Source organism: Chenopodium quinoa, unplaced genomic scaffold (assembly GCF_001683475.1).
Source record: "Chenopodium quinoa cultivar QQ74 unplaced genomic scaffold, ASM168347v1, whole genome shotgun sequence".
Taxonomy (NCBI): domain Eukaryota; kingdom Viridiplantae; phylum Streptophyta; class Magnoliopsida; order Caryophyllales; family Amaranthaceae; genus Chenopodium; species Chenopodium quinoa.
In genome coordinates, this window is record NW_018744572.1 from 281,427 (window position 1) to 299,110 (window position 17,684).

Here is a 17,684-nt window from a genome sequence, read left to right on the forward strand (position 1 = left end):
AAACAAAGCTTTTTGAATCGAATGAAAGTCAAATGCATTCAACGAAGCAAATTTAATCAAATAAATTTAAAACACACTAAAAAATATGAAAGTTAAAAGCATTCAAAGGAGCTGATTAAACAAAATGAAAGTTGAACACATTTAAACAAAGGGTTTTTAATCAAATGAAAGTCAAAAATATTCCAGCAAAGATTTTTGAATCAAATGAAAGTGAAACACATTCAAACAAAGCTTTTTTAATTGAATGAAAGCTAAATGCATTCAAACAAAGCATTTTGAATCAAATGAAAGTAAAACACATTCAAACAAAGCTTTTTGGATGAAATGAAAGTCAAACACATTCAAACAAAACTTTTTGAATCAAATGAAAGTCAAATGCATCAACGAAGATAAAATAATTAAAGAAAGTAAAACTTATTCAAACAAAGCTTTTTAAATCAAATGAAAGTCAAACACATTCAAATCTTTTTGAATCGAATGAAAGTCAAATGCATTCACTGAAGCTAATTGAATCAAAATAAAATCAAACACTTTCAAACAAAGATTTTAAATCAAATTAAAGTCAAACACATTAATTCAAAGCTTTTTGAATCGAATGAAAGTCAATCAAATTCAAACAAAGCTTTTGGAATCAAATGAGAGTTAAACACATTCAAACAAAACTTTTCAAACCCAATGTAAGTGAAATGCATTCAATCAAAACTTTTTGTATCAAATAAAAGATTAACACATTCAAACAAGGCTTTTTGAATCGAATGAAAGTCAAACACATTCAAACAAAGCTTTTTAAATCAAATAAAAGTCAAACACATTTTAACAAAGCTTTTTGAATCGAATGAAAATCAAACACATTCAAACAAAGCTTCTTGATCTGAATGAAAGTGAAACTCAATCAAACAATGCTTTTTGAATTGAATGGAAGTAGAACACATTCTAAAAAAGCTTTTTGAATCAAATAAAAGTCAAACGCATTGAAACTAAGCTTTTTAAATCAAATGAAAATCAAATGCATTCAAAAAAGCTAGTTGAATCAAAGTGAAAATTGAACACATACAAAAAAAAGCTTTTTGAATTAAATGAAAGTCAAACTTATTCAAACACAGCTTTTTGAATCGAATGAACGTCAAACACATTTAAACAAAGATTTTTGAATCCATTGAAAGTCAAACAAAGTCTAACAAAGCTTTTGAATCAAATGAAAGTCAATGCATTCAAAGAATGCTTTTTTAACCAAATAAAAGTCTAACATATTCAAACATAGCTTTTATAATTAAATGAAAATCAAACACATTCAAACAAAGCTTTTTAAATCAAATAAAAGTCAAACACATTCAAACAAAGCTTTTTTAATCGAAAGAAAGTCAAACACATTCAAACAGAGCTTTTTTAATCGAATGATAGTCGAACACATTAAAACAAAGCGTTGTGAATCAAATAAAAGTCAAACGCATTCAAACAAATCTTTTTGAGTCAAATAAAATTCAAACACATTCAAACTAAGATTTTTGAATCAAATGAAAGTTATAAACATTTAAACAAAGCTTTTTGAATCGAATGAAAGTCATATGAATTTAAAGAAGCTAATTAAATCAAATGAATGCCGAACACATTCAAAGAAAGGTTTTTGAATCAAATTAAAGTCAAACTTATTCGTATAAAGCTTTTTGAATCTAATGAAAGTAAAAAACATTCAAACAAAGCTTTTTGAATCGAATGAAAATCTTATGCATTCAAAGAAGCTAATCAAATCTTATGAAAACTGAACACATTAAAACAAAGTTTCTTAATAAAATGAAAGTCAAATGCTTCAAACAAAGTTTTTGAATCGAATGAAAGTCAAACACATTCAAAAAAAGATTTTTGAATCGAATGAAAGTTAAATGTATTCAAAGAAGTTAATTAAATCTATTGAAAATCAAACAAATTTAACAAAGCTTTTTGAATCAAATGAAAGTCAAACACATTCAAACAAAGCTTTTTGAATCAAATGAAAGTTAAACAAATTTAAACAAAGCTTTTAGAATCGAGTGAAAGTCAAATGCATTCAAAGTAGCTAATTGAATAAAATGAAAGTCACACTTATTCAAACAAAGCTTTTTGAATCAAATGAAATTTAACTCACATTTAAACAAAGCTTTTTTAATCAAATGAAAGTGAAACTCATTCAATCATAGATTTTAAATTGAATGAACATCAAACACATTCTAACAATGCTTTTTGAATCCAATGAAAGTCAAACAAATTCTAACAAAGCTTTTTGAATCGAATGAAATTCAATGGATTCAAAGAAAGCTTTTTGAATCAAGTAAAAGTCAAACACATTCAAACATAGATTTTAGAATCAAATGAAAGTCAAACTCATTCAAATAAAGTTTTTTGAATCGAATGTATGTCAAACACATTCAAACGGAGCTTTTTGAATCGAATGAAAGTCAAACACATTCAAACAAAGATTTTTGAATCAAATGAAAATCTTATAAATTCAAAGAAGCTAATTGAATCAAATGAAATCAAAACACATTCAAACAAACCTTTTTTAATAAAATGAATGTCAAACACATTTAAACAATGCTTTTTTAAGCGAATGAGAGTCAAATTCTTCAAACAAAGCTTTTTGAGTCAAATGTAAGTGAAACACATTCAAACAATCTTTTTGAATAAGACGAAAGTCAAACACATTTAAACAAAGATTTTTTTCAATCAAATTAAAGTAAATAAACATTCAATCACGACTTTTTGAATCAAATGAAAGTTAAACACATTTAAACAAAGATTTTTGAATCAAATTAAAGTCAAACACATTCAAACAAAGCTTTTAGAATAAAATGAAAGTCAAACACATTCAAACAAAGCTTTTTAGATGAAATGAAAGTGAAACAAATTCAAACAAACTTTTTTGAATCGAATGAAAGTCAAATGCACTAACGAAGCTAAATTAAGCGAAGAAAGTCAAACACATTCAAATAAACCTTTTTGAATCTAATTAAAGTCAAACACATTTAAACAAAGCTTTATTATTTGAATGAAAGTCAAATGCATTCAACAAAGCTTATTGAATCAAATAAAAGAAAAACACATTCAAACAAAGCTTTTTGAATCAGATGAAAGTAAAACACATTAAAACAAAGCTTTTTGAATTGAATGAAAGTCAAACACATTAAAACAAAGCTTTTGGAATAAAATGAGAGTTAAACACAATCAAACAAAGCTTTTTGAATCGAATGAAAGTGAAATGTATTCAAACAAAACTTTTTGAAAAAAATTAAAGATAAACACATTCAAACAAAGCTTTTTGAATTGAATGAAAGTCAAACACATTCAAACAAAGATTTTTGAATCAAATGAAAGTCAAACACATTCAAACAAAGCTTTTTGAATCGAATGAAAGTCAAACACATTCAAATAAAACATTTAGAATCAAAAGAAATTCAAACACCTTCAAACAAAGCTTTTTAATTCGAACGAAAGTCAAATGCATGCAAAGAAAGCTTTTTAAATCAAATAAAAGTCAAACACAGTCAAACAAAGATTTTTGAATCGAATGAAAGTCAAACTTATTCAAACAAAACTTTTTCAATCAAATGGAAGTTAAACACATTCAAACAAAGCATTTTGAATCGAATGAAAGTTAAATGCATTTAAACAAATCTTTTTGAATCAAATGAAAGTGAAACTTGTTAAAACAAAGCTTTTTTAGATGGAAAGAAAGTCAAACACTTTCAAACAAAGCTTTTTGAATCGAATGAAAGTCAAATGCATTCAACGAAGCAAATTTAATCAAATAAATTTAAAACACACTAAAAAATATGAAAGTTAAAAGCATTCAAAGGAGCTGATTAAACAAAATGAAAGTTGAACACATTTAAACAAAGGGTTTTTAATCAAATGAAAGTCAAAAATATTCCAGCAAAGATTTTTGAATCAAATGAAAGTGAAACACATTCAAACAAAGCTTTTTTAATTGAATGAAAGCTAAATGCATTCAAACAAAGCATTTTGAATCAAATGAAAGTAAAACACATTCAAACAAAGCTTTTTGGATGAAATGAAAGTCAAACACATTCAAACAAAACTTTTTGAATCAAATGAAAGTCAAATGCATCAACGAAGATAAAATAATTAAAGAAAGTAAAACTTATTCAAACAAAGCTTTTTAAATCAAATGAAAGTCAAACACATTCAAATCTTTTTGAATCGAATGAAAGTCAAATGCATTCACTGAAGCTAATTGAATCAAAATAAAATCAAACACTTTCAAACAAAGATTTTAAATCAAATTAAAGTCAAACACATTAATTCAAAGCTTTTTGAATCGAATGAAAGTCAATCAAATTCAAACAAAGCTTTTGGAATCAAATGAGAGTTAAACACATTCAAACAAAACTTTTCAAACCCAATGTAAGTGAAATGCATTCAATCAAAACTTTTTGTATCAAATAAAAGATTAACACATTCAAACAAGGCTTTTTGAATCGAATGAAAGTCAAACACATTCAAACAAAGCTTTTTAAATCAAATGAAAGTCAAACACATTTTAACAAAGCTTTTTGAATCGAATGAAAATCAAACACATTCAAACAAAGCTTCTTGATCTGAATGAAAGTGAAACTCAATCAAACAATGCTTTTTGAATTGAATGGAAGTAGAACACATTCTAAAAAAGCTTTTTGAATCAAATAAAAGTCAAACGCATTGAAACTAAGCTTTTTAAATCAAATGAAAATCAAATGCATTCAAAAAAGCTAGTTGAATCAAAGTGAAAATTGAACACATACAAAAAAAAGCTTTTTGAATTAAATGAAAGTCAAACTTATTCAAACACAGCTTTTTGAATCGAATGAACGTCAAACACATTTAAACAAAGATTTTTGAATCCATTGAAAGTCAAACAAAGTCTAACAAAGCTTTTGAATCAAATGAAAGTCAATGCATTCAAAGAATGCTTTTTTAACCAAATAAAAGTCTAACATATTCAAACATAGCTTTTATAATTAAATGAAAATCAAACACATTCAAACAAAGCTTTTTAAATCAAATAAAAGTCAAACACATTCAAACAAAGCTTTTTTAATCGAAAGAAAGTCAAACACATTCAAACAGAGCTTTTTTAATCGAATGATAGTCGAACACATTAAAACAAAGCGTTGTGAATCAAATAAAAGTCAAACGCATTCAAACAAATCTTTTTGAGTCAAATAAAATTCAAACACATTCAAACTAAGATTTTTGAATCAAATGAAAGTTATAAACATTTAAACAAAGCTTTTTGAATCGAATGAAAGTCATATGAATTTAAAGAAGCTAATTAAATCAAATGAATGCCGAACACATTCAAAGAAAGGTTTTTGAATCAAATTAAAGTCAAACTTATTCGTATAAAGCTTTTTGAATCTAATGAAAGTAAAAAACATTCAAACAAAGCTTTTTGAATCGAATGAAAATCTTATGCATTCAAAGAAGCTAATCAAATCTTATGAAAACTGAACACATTAAAACAAAGTTTCTTAATAAAATGAAAGTCAAATGCTTCAAACAAATTTTTTGAATCGAATGAAAGTCAAACACATTCAAAAAAAGATTTTTGAATCGAATGAAAGTTAAATGTATTCAAAGAAGTTAATTAAATCTATTGAAAATCAAACAAATTTAACAAAGCTTTTTGAATCAAATGAAAGTCAAACACATTCAAACAAAGCTTTTTGAATCAAATGAAAGTTAAACAAATTTAAACAAAGCTTTTAGAATCGAGTGAAAGTCAAATGCATTCAAAGTAGCTAATTGAATAAAATGAAAGTCACACTTATTCAAACAAAGCTTTTTGAATCAAATGAAATTTAACTCACATTTAAACAAAGCTTTTTTAATCAAATGAAAGTGAAACTCATTCAATCATAGATTTTAAATTGAATGAACATCAAACACATTCTAACAATGCTTTTTGAATCCAATGAAAGTCAAACAAATTCTAACAAAGCTTTTTGAATCGAATGAAATTCAATGGATTCAAAGAAAGCTTTTTGAATCAAGTAAAAGTCAAACACATTCAAACATAGATTTTAGAATCAAATGAAAGTCAAACTCATTCAAATAAAGTTTTTTGAATCGAATGTATGTCAAACACATTCAAACGGAGCTTTTTGAATCGAATGAAAGTCAAACACATTCAAACAAAGATTTTTGAATCAAATGAAAATCTTATAAATTCAAAGAAGCTAATTGAATCAAATGAAATCAAAACACATTCAAACAAACCTTTTTTAATAAAATGAATGTCAAACACATTTAAACAATGCTTTTTTAAGCGAATGAGAGTCAAATTCTTCAAACAAAGCTTTTTGAGTCAAATGTAAGTGAAACACATTCAAACAATCTTTTTGAATAAGACGAAAGTCAAACACATTTAAACAAAGATTTTTTTCAATCAAATTAAAGTAAATAAACATTCAATCACGACTTTTTGAATCAAATGAAAGTTAAACACATTTAAACAAAGATTTTTGAATCAAATTAAAGTCAAACACATTCAAACAAAGCTTTTAGAATAAAATGAAAGTCAAACACATTCAAACAAAGCTTTTTAGATGAAATGAAAGTGAAACAAATTCAAACAAACTTTTTTGAATCGAATGAAAGTCAAATGCACTAACGAAGCTAAATTAAGCGAAGAAAGTCAAACACATTCAAATAAACCTTTTTGAATCTAATTAAAGTCAAACACATTTAAACAAAGCTTTATTATTTGAATGAAAGTCAAATGCATTCAACAAAGCTTATTGAATCAAATAAAAGAAAAACACATTCAAACAAAGCTTTTTGAATCAGATGAAAGTAAAACACATTAAAACAAAGCTTTTTGAATTGAATGAAAGTCAAACACATTAAAACAAAGCTTTTGGAATAAAATGAGAGTTAAACACAATCAAACAAAGCTTTTTGAATCGAATGAAAGTGAAATGTATTCAAACAAAACTTTTTGAAAAAAATTAAAGATAAACACATTCAAACAAAGCTTTTTGAATTGAATGAAAGTCAAACACATTCAAACAAAGATTTTTGAATCAAATGAAAGTCAAACACATTCAAACAAAGCTTTTTGAATCGAATGAAAGTCAAACACATTCAAATAAAACATTTAGAATCAAAAGAAATTCAAACACCTTCAAACAAAGCTTTTTAATTCGAACGAAAGTCAAATGCATGCAAAGAAAGCTTTTTAAATCAAATAAAAGTCAAACACAGTCAAACAAAGATTTTTGAATCGAATGAAAGTCAAACTTATTCAAACAAAACTTTTTCAATCAAATGGAAGTTAAACACATTCAAACAAAGCATTTTGAATCGAATGAAAGTTAAATGCATTTAAACAAAGCTTTTTGAATCAAATGAAAGTGAAACTTGTTAAAACAAAGCTTTTTTAGATGGAAAGAAAGTCAAACACTTTCAAACAAAGCTTTTTGAATCGAATGAAAGTCAAATGCATTCAACGAAGCAAATTTAATCAAATAAATTTAAAACACACTAAAAAATATGAAAGTTAAAAGCATTCAAAGGAGCTGATTAAACAAAATGAAAGTTGAACACATTTAAACAAAGGGTTTTTAATCAAATGAAAGTCAAAAATATTCCAGCAAAGATTTTTGAATCAAATGAAAGTAAAACACATTCAAACAAAGCTTTTTTAATTGAATGAAAGCTAAATGCATTCAAACAAAGCATTTTGAATCAAATGAAAGTAAAACACATTCAAACAAAGCTTTTTGGATGAAATGAAAGTCAAACACATTCAAACAAAACTTTTTGAATCAAATGAAAGTCAAATGCATCAACGAAGATAAAATAATTAAAGAAAGTAAAACTTATTCAAACAAAGCTTTTTAAATCAAATGAAAGTCAAACACATTCAAATCTTTTTGAATCGAATGAAAGTCAAATGCATTCACTGAAGCTAATAAAATCAAAATAAAATCAAACACTTTCAAACAAAGATTTTAAATCAAATTAAAGTCAAACACATTAATTCAAAGCTTTTTGAATCGAATGAAAGTCAATCAAATTCAAACAAAGCTTTTGGAATCAAATGAGAGTTAAACACATTCAAACAAAACTTTTCAAACCCAATGTAAGTGAAATGCATTCAATCAAAACTTTTTGTATCAAATAAAAGATTAACACATTCAAACAAGGCTTTTTGAATCGAATGAAAGTCAAACACATTCAAACAAAGCTTTTTAAATCAAATGAAAGTCAAACACATTTTAACAAAGCTTTTTGAATCGAATGAAAATCAAACACATTCAAACAAAGCTTCTTGATCTGAATGAAAGTGAAACTCAATCAAACAATGCTTTTTGAATTGAATGGAAGTAGAACACATTCTAAAAAAGCTTTTTGAATCAAATAAAAGTCAAACGCATTGAAACTAAGCTTTTTAAATCAAATGAAAATCAAATGCATTCAAAAAAGCTAGTTGAATCAAAGTGAAAATTGAACACATACAAAAAAAAGCTTTTTGAATTAAATGAAAGTCAAACTTATTCAAACACAGCTTTTTGAATCGAATGAACGTCAAACACATTTAAACAAAGATTTTTGAATCCATTGAAAGTCAAACAAAGTCTATCAAAGCTTTTGAATCAAATGAAAGTCAATGCATTCAAAGAATGCTTTTTTAACCAAATAAAAGTCTAACATATTCAAACATAGCTTTTATAATTAAATGAAAATCAAACACATTCAAACAAAGCTTTTTAAATCAAATAAAAGTCAAACACATTCAAACAAAGCTTTTTTAATCGAAAGAAAGTCAAACACATTCAAACAGAGCTTTTTTAATCGAATGATAGTCGAACACATTAAAACAAAGCGTTGTGAATCAAATAAAAGTCAAACGCATTCAAACAAATCTTTTTGAGTCAAATAAAATTCAAACACATTCAAACTAAGATTTTTGAATCAAATGAAAGTTATAAACATTTAAACAAAGCTTTTTGAATCGAATGAAAGTCATATGAATTTAAAGAAGCTAATTAAATCAAATGAATGCCGAACACATTCAAAGAAAGGTTTTTGAATCAAATTAAAGTCAAACTTATTCGTATAAAGCTTTTTGAATCTGATGAAAGTAAAAAACATTCAAACAATGCTTTTTTAATCGAATGAAAATCTTATGCATTCAAAGAAGCTAATCAAATCTTATGAAAACTGAACACATTAAAACAAAGTTTCTTAATAAAATGAAAGTCAAATGCTTCAAACAAAGTTTTTGAATCGAATGAAAGGCAAACACATTCAAACAAAGTTTTTTGATTCAAATGATAGTGAAACGCATTATAACAAACCTTTTTTAAATAGACAAAAGTCAAACACATTTAAACAAAAGTTTTTTAATCAAATTAAAGTAAAAAACATTCAAACAAAGCTTTTTGCATCAAATGAAAGTCAAACACATTTAAACAAAGATTTTTGAATCAAATTAAAGTCAAACACAATCAAACTAATCTTTTTGAATCAAATGAAAGTCAAACACATTGAAACAAAACTTTTTGAATCGAATGAAAGTCAAACATATTCTAACAATGCTTTTTGATTCAAATGATGGTCAAGCGCTTTGAAACAAAGCTTTTTAAATTAAATGAAAATAAAATGCATTAAAAGAAGCTAGTTGAATCAAAATAAAAGTTGAACACATTCAAACAAAGTTTTTTGAATCAAATGAAAGTCAAAATCATTCAAACATAGCTTTTTGAATTGAATGAAAGTCAAACACATTTAAACAAAGCTTTTTGAATCCAATGAAAGTCAAATAAATTCTAATAAAGTTTTTTGAATCGAATGAATGTCAATGAATTCAAAGAAAGCTTTTTGAATCAAATAAAAGTCAAACACATTCAAAAAAAGCTTTTTGAGTCTAATGAAAGTCAAACACATTCAAACAATGCTTTTTGAATCGAATTAAAATCATATGCATTCAAAGAAGCTAATTGAATGAAATGAATGCTGAACACATTAAAAAATTATTATTTTATTTTATAAATCAAAAAACACATTCAGCGAGTGTTGACTTTTCTCTCTCCCATGGCGATTTTCCGAGCTGGTTTATGTTCACTCGGTTTGATTGATTATGGGAAAGAGGAAGAAGAAGCAGGCAACTCCAATTCCTGAACCCTCAAACTTAGCATCATCGACTTCAATTAATTTTGGTTTGAATCAGCTAAATGCTAATTGTTTTTCTGCAAGTGTTTCTTTGGTTCCTGAGGAGTCTGATTTGGATGAACTGATTACACCTCCTCCTCATCTGGTGAATCCTTCTTCTCCTGCTGGTAAGATTTCTAGAGCTGAACTTAGAGCCCTTGAATTGCATCACCAATCTATTTTGCTTAGTTTTCTGCAAAAATCCAATGAAATAGTAATTAGGGTTTCTTGGGTTACTGTTCCATTGGTTACTAGAGTTGATAAGGAGAATCCAACTCAATTGAATGGTGTTAGTAGCAATATTGATGTTCCTAAGTCTGGTAATAACCTTAGTTTTGGAGATATTGCTCCAGATCTAGTTTAATCAACTGTTAGAGTTCCTTGAGTTACTGTTCCATTAAACACTGGATCTGATTCTGTTTCTATTGATGATCCGATTGTTCCTATGAATGCTAGTGGTTTTCCTAGGGGTCCTGAAGCACCTCAGAGAGCTAATCCCTGGTCTATTCCTAAACTCACTTCCAAAGGATCTTCAGTGTCCTTTATTGCTTCTATTCTTAAGGATGGGAAAACTATTGCTCAGTTGTAGAGTGCTGAACTGCAAGAAGGTAATCTTAAATGGAAAAACTCAATTGTTTTCTATATTATTGGTTACTACCCTACAATTGCTGCTGTTCATCGATATATTTCTGAGAATTGAATTCTATTGCTATACTTGATATCTTCTGGCATGATGATGGTTACCTCTTGATTAAAATGCAAAATTTTGAAGATATGAATACTCTCTTGAATGCTAGTCCACATATGTTTTCTGGTAAAGCTGCTATTGTAAAACCTTTGAGTGATAAGTTTGACTTTCATTCTGAGGTTCTCAGAACTGTTCCTCTATGGGTGAGACTTCCTAATCTCCTTCTTAACTGTTGGGGGGTTAATACTTTAAGTAGAATTGGTAGTGTTATTGGGGTGCCTCTGTATGCTGATTAATGTACTTCTAAGCAATTAAGGATTACCTTTGCTAGATTGCTTGTTGAAGTAGATATTACTAAGCCATTGCCTAAGAGCATTTGGGTTGAGAGTCCAGATGGCATTCTTATTGAACAGAAGCTTCTCTTTGAATGGTCTCATCCTTTTTGCAAGAAGTGTAATAGAGTTGGTCATGACTGTAGTGTTCCTGCTAAGTCTAAGACTTAGGCTCAGAAGTAACAGCCTGGTGCTAGGGAACAGCCTAAGGCCTGGGTTCTTAAACAACCTGCTAATGTCCCTGCTCCTGCTACTAATGTTCCTGTCTCTAATGCTAGTGTGAATGAAATAGTTCATGGTGCTGCTATTATCACTCTTGCTCCTACTGCACAACAAGCTAATTCTAATCATGATTGGAGAATTGTTGGAAGAAAGCATAGAAGTCATAGTGTTTCCCATATTATGCCAGTTTTGTCTAGTTCTAATCCTTATTCTGCTTTATTTGAGGATACTCACACTAATCCTATCGGGGGTGATGGTAATCATCCTCTAGGAGGATGATTGTTGTCTCTTGGAATATTAGGGGTCTTAATGATCCCCAATAAAGTAGCTTCTGTAAAGATATTAGTAGCTGAGTACTCTGTTGATGTTGTTGGTGTCCTGGAAACTAAGGTGAAGCTGAAGATTAGTGTCAAATTACAGAAGAAATTTGGCAAAGCTTTGTCTTGGTTTTGCAATTATGATCATTCTCGTAGAGGGTGAATTTGGATTGGTTGGTTGCAGGACAAGGTGAATGTGACTATTTTCTCCTCCCATGAGCAGTTTTTGCATGTTGACCTTTGTTCTAAAGACTTACAACACTATTTTCTTATTACTTTTGTCTATGGTCTTCAATATATGCATGATAGGGTCCCTCTTTGGGCTGGTATTAGTAACATTACTGTGGCTGCTGATTCTTGGTTTCTTCTTGGTGACTTCAATTATGTTCTTAATGATGGTGATATGTTTAATGGTAATCCTATTAGTGATTATGAGGTGAAGCATTTTAAAGAGTGTATTGAGAATCTGGATTTATGTGAAATCAAGAGTTAGGGTTCTTTCTATTCTTGGAATAACAAAGGCCATGGTAATGAAAGAATTGCTACCAGAATTGATAGGGGTCTGGTCAATCAAGCCTGGATGCCTAGTTATAGTTCAACTGAGGCCATTTATCTCCCTCCTTTGCTCTTTGATCAGTGTCCTGTTTTGTTGGAGATTTGTTCTCATATCCGTGGGAAGGGAAGGCCTTTCAGATTTTTGAACTGCCTTGCCGATCACAAGGATTTCTGCTCTGTTGTTGAAGTTGGCTGGAAAAAGGTGTCTGAGGGTGCAGCTATGACTGATGTTTCGCAGAATTTGAAAACTGTCAAGCAGGGTCTTAAGAGTTTAAACACCAAACATTTTGCAAACATTGCTGATAGAGTGGATCATGCTAATTCTGCCTTAACTCATATCCAAGGATAGCTGGCTGTTGATATTACCAATGTGAATATGTAGTTACAGGAAGCTGTTGCTATTGAACAAGTTAAGTATTGGATGAATATTCAGGAGAATATCTATAAGACGAAAGCTTGAGTGGATTGGATCGAGTTAGGAGATGCTAACTTTTACTACTTCTTTTCTGTTATGAAGCAAAGCCAAAGTAGGAATAGAATTAATTCTATTTTTACTCTTTCTGATTTTCTGTTATAATGAGATTGTTGGCTTTTATAAGGTTCTGCTGGGTTCTAGAGCTCCCTCTCTGCGTGTTGTTGATATCCAAACTATGAGAGCTGGTAAACAGTTGGACAAAACTTCTATGGATATCCTGTCTACTGAGGTTACTCACTCTGAAATTGATGCTGCTCTGGCTAGTATTGGTAATGACAAGCCCCTGGTAATGATGGCTTTAATGTTGTCTTTTTCAAGAAGGCTTGGAATATTATTAAGCATGACATCTATACTGCTGTTACCTAGTTCTTTTAAACTAGTATTATTGCTAAGCAATTAAGTTGCACTACTGTAACTTTGGATCCTAAAGTCCAACATCCTTCTTATGTCAAATAATACATACCAATAGCCTGTTGTACTATGGTTCACAAATAGGATTGCCCAGGTTGTGGGATCTATTGTTAGTGAATCCCAAGATGGCTTTATTCCTTGGAAGCATATTGGGGATAATATCCTTCTGCTACTAAGCTTATTAAAGGCTACATTCACAAATTTATCACTCCTAGATGCATGGTCAAGATTGATTTGAGGAAAAGTTATGATTCAGTTGAATGGAGCTTTCTTAAGACTGTTCTTAAGGAGATTTGTTTCCCTCAAAAGGTGGTTGGTTGTATTATGGCTTGTGTTTCCACTATCTCCTATTATATAATGGTGAATGGCTTTCCCTCTAAGCCTTTCCCTGCCCAAAAAGGTTTGAGACAACGCGATCCTATGTCTCTTTTTCTTTTTTGCTATTTGTATGGAGTTTTTTTCTAGGTGCTTGAAAGAAATGACTCATGATCCTAATTTCACTTTTCACCCTAGATGTGAAAAGCTTGGAATCACTCATATGATGTTTGCAGATGATTTGTTGTTGTTTGTTAAAGCTGATGCTGGCTCTATTCAACTTCTTTTGAATGCCTTTCAGAAGTTTTCTAGTGCCTCTGGTTTGTCTGCTAATCTCAGCAAAAGTGAGGTGTATTTTGGTGGTTTACTAGAAACAGAAAAAGATAACTTGCAGTCTATTCTTGGGATGAGCAGAGGCAATCTTCCTTTCAAGTATCTTGGTGTTTCTTTATCTTCCTTTCAAGATTGGAACAAAGCTTCTATCTGTAAAATTCTGTTGGATTTGGCTCATAAATCTGATAATTTATGGGTTAAATGGGTTCATACTTTCTATTTTAACAACAAGAATCTTTGGCCTGCAGCTATTCCTAAAAAGTGCACTTGGGTTCTAAAGAAGATTTTGGGGTGCAGGGATATTTTTGACAGCATTGGTGGTTGGCCTGCAGTTACTCACAATGGAAAAATGAGTATTTCTAGAGTCTATTCTAAAATAAGACCTCATGCTGATAAAGTGAGTTGGAAGAGACTTATCTGTAACAACCAAGCTTCTCCTTAGAGTATTTTCATAACTTGGTTGGCTTTACAGAATAGAATGGTGACTAAGGACAGGCTTATTCAATGGCATATTAATTGTGATCCTATGTGTTTCGTTTGCCAGAATTGTGATGAGAGTGTTGCTAATTTATTTTTCTCTTGTTCTTATTCTACAGAAATTTGGCAGAAAATCCTTGGTTTGCTGAAAATTCAGAAGACAGTTCAGAGCTTTGATCTTGAGCAACAGTGGGCTATAAGGTTTTGCAGGAAAGCTAACAAGAAGTGAAGGCTTTATTTGATGTTTTTTGCTGAAACGTTTCATAGTATTTGGCTTCAGAGAAACGGTTTAATGTTCAATGGCAGTTGTCAACCTGTAGAGTTGGACTTTAGAGATATTGTCTATAGGGTTGCTGTTAGATGTACTGAGTCTGATAGAAAATTCTTGTATCTATGATTTTCTGGTCCTGAGTTTGGCTGTTGTTTTGCCTGCTCTTAGTTCTTTTGGTTGTTGCAGTTTCAGGCTTGTCTGTCTCTGCATGTTGCTTTTGTTTTGTCTTCTCGGCTCCTTGCTCCCTGAACCCTTCCTAGAAGGTGGCTGGGAGTTTGAGTCCAGTTCTGGTCTTTGGTTCTGTCTGGCACCCTTCCTAGAAGGTGGCTTGAAAGCTTCTTGGATCTTTGGTATGTGTTTGGCCTTTTGGGTCTTGTGGTGTTTGTTGTGGGTTATAACTTAGCTCTTTGTAAGTTGTAACCTATTCCCTTTGGTAATAAAATTCTTCATTTACCAAAAAGAAAAAGTATTTTTTAATCAAATGAAAGTCAAACATATTCTAACAAAGCTTTTTTAATCAAATAGAGGTTTTGCAAGCGTTGACTTTCTCTCTAGGAGATTTCCATGGCGATTTGAGCTTGCTAGGTCGGGATCTTCATCTAGCTTCTTCTTCATCATGCCTCGCAAGAAGAAATCATCAACCCCACTCCCGCAAAACACTTCTCATGCTCCATTTGATAAGGTATTAGACAATCTGAGAAAATCTGAGTTTTCTTCCTCCGAATCGACTACTGAAGAAGATGAACTGGTCACTCCCCCACCACATCTGGTGCATCCATCTTGTGGTATGATATCCAGGGGTGATCTGAGGACACTTGAAAAATCAATTAGGTGTTTGATTGCTCAATCTCAAGCTCAATCCAATGGAATAGTAACTAGGGTTTCTGCGGTTACTGTTCCATTGATTTATGGGCAAAATCAAAGTTCGATGGTGCCAATTGTTGATAATCCAGAGGTTTCTAAGGCTACTAATGCTTCGAATCAAGTCCCTGAATTCCTGCTGATGAGTGGAAGAATCTATTCAAAGGAAAGTTGAATGCAAAAGGGACTGCTTTGTCTTTTATTGCTCCTAAAGTACAAGATGCGAAAGTTGTTGCTAAGCTTAGCTCTGTTGATATTCTTGAAGGCAGTAAAAAATGGGGTAATGCTCTTATCTTTTATGTTGTTAGTTATTCTCCAACTATTTCTGTTGTCCATAAGTATATTGTTGATAACTGGAGTAATTTAGTTAAACCAGACATTTTTTGGCATCATGAAGGTTACTTTATAATTAATCTAAAATCTGATGAAGATAAGAATGCTATCTTATGCTCTGGAACTCATATGTTCTTTGTTAAGCCTGCAATTGTTAAGGCATGGTCTGATAAATTTGATTTTCATGCTGAAATTCTTAGAACCATTCCTTTATGGGTTAAACTGCCAAATTTACCATTGAATTGCTGGGGAGCTGATACATTGAGTAAGATTGGTAGCTTGCTTGGTGTTCTTCTTTGTGCTGATGAATGTACATCAAGACATCATAGAGTGTCTTTTGCTAGGCTTTTGATTGAGATTGATATTACTAAACCTTTGCCTGCATCTGTATGGGTTGAAAGCCCTGCTGCTGAGATGATTGAGATTAAGGTTCAATATGAGTGGACTCCACCTTTCTGTAAGAAATGTGATAAGGTTGGACATGATTGCTCCAAGCCTTAGGTCATTAAAAAGAAACAAATAGAAGAGATAAAAACCACTCATACTCAGAATCAGGTGAAAAGAGTCTGGGTTCCTAAGAATTCTAGCCAGGTTCCTGCTGATGTTGAGAAGTCTATTGACCCTGTGAAAGAGATTACTCCACCTCATCAGGTTCAAAATCCCAATAAGTGGCAAATTCCTGGCAAGAAATCCAAGAAAAAGGCAAATAGGCAGATCAATTTCCATGAGTCTAGTTCTAATACTTATTAGCCTTTGTCTGTAGATTCTGATGGTGTTGAAATTGTAGATGAGACTAATGAACCTAACGGGGATGTTGATGTTTAAAGGTTTTGATGATGAGGAACTTAAGTTACAGCAAAGTCTCATAAATACTTTTCAAGTGTTTGTGTAGCCTAGGTGAAATTAATCTTGGAGATGGAAGAAGTAACTAAAGCTGAGAAGACTTGAAGGAGTTCTTTATTAAGAAAGTTATTCAATATAAAAGAAGAGTTCCCTAAAAGGAACTGAGTTCCCTCACAGGAACGTTCCTTCACTGGAACTTGAAGATTGCTGACTAAGATCTTTGGAAGAACTTAGTAAGCGTGGAGTCCAAGTACACCTACCAGAACAAGAGTACAGCGCAACAATGTTTTAGTTAAGATTTTATCTTCTAGATTCATTGTTAAATATGTTAAGTAGGATATGCATGAAACTTATTAGAAGCGTGACAGTTAGCTTGGCAAATAAATTAAAATCGGAAAAGATAAAAGATAGAAATCGGAAAAAGATTTTCTTTTAAATATTTATTTCTTAAAATCAGTTTGTTAAAAAGATATTATCCTTTTTAATTCAATATTTCTATCTTATTTTCTGAAAAGATTTTCTTCAAAGGATTTAATTAAAAAAACCGTGTTTTAAGATAAGTTAAGTTTTACTTATTTATCTTTATGTAAACCTACTGTTTATACAGGTAATACTTGTATAAATAGTAGAGAATAACATGAGCTTAGGTTTTTGTGAGTTTTATGCGTGAAGAATTTACAGAGCTATAGTCGTGTAAGTTTGCCAAGCTTATTATACTGTCATATTAGTTTCGGGTCTCATGCATAGCTTACCTATCATATACTAGGTGTTAATTCTTGTATTTGGTTTCGGGTTTATTAGGGTGAGAGTATTTTTATCATTGCATACAGAGAGAGCTTCTGGTGAGAAGGGGAAGATCTATACTAAGGGAGTACGAGAGAGTTTGAGTGTGGGACTCAGACTGGGAAGAACAGTGATCTGTTCTGTAGCAAGTGCGAGTGGAAACTTGTGAGTAGAGGCTGATTTATAATAGGTTGTAACTTGGTGTTTTCCCTATTATAGTGGAAGTATTTGTGTTTGAAATCCCTAAGGTAGGGTCGAGGTTTTACTTCTAGTTGGG